The sequence below is a fragment of the Apaloderma vittatum genome, unplaced genomic scaffold (assembly GCF_000703405.1).
Source record: "Apaloderma vittatum isolate BGI_N311 unplaced genomic scaffold, ASM70340v1 scaffold29910, whole genome shotgun sequence".
Taxonomy (NCBI): domain Eukaryota; kingdom Metazoa; phylum Chordata; class Aves; order Trogoniformes; family Trogonidae; genus Apaloderma; species Apaloderma vittatum.
In genome coordinates, this window is record NW_009693370.1 from 2,926 (window position 1) to 3,243 (window position 318).

Below are 318 nucleotides of genomic sequence, written 5' to 3' on the forward strand. Positions count from 1 at the left end.
AGAATCCTTTGGGAAGTACAGCAGGGTTAGCGCCCAAATCATCTTGCAGGGGAAGCTGCTGCTACCACAGAGCAGCTCGGAGCACCTTAGCCCCGTCGAAGCCTTGCTGTAGCATTAGAGGGATGATGGGGATAAATGCTAAAGCTATTAATGTCACACTTCTGCCCAGAGGTTACCCCAGACTTAGCAGGGAAACAGCACAAGATGCCTCCCTGCGCTACAGGAGACAGCATGCTCGCTCGCCAGCACCTTAACATTTTCAGAATTAAGTTTTTCAAAGCTTTTCCAGAATTAAGCTCTAATTCTCTGCCTCCTGTC

At 49.4% G+C, this 318-nt stretch overlaps 1 protein-coding gene across 1 annotated transcript in view; it reads right to left on the bottom strand.

Moving 5' to 3' along the window:
* LOC104280970 (AP-1 complex subunit beta-1-like) overlaps window positions 1-318 on the bottom strand; it is a gene marked incomplete at its 3' end in the record, with an annotated part of 12,481 nt that overhangs the window by 2,867 nt on the left and 9,296 nt on the right. The window lies entirely within an intron of this gene.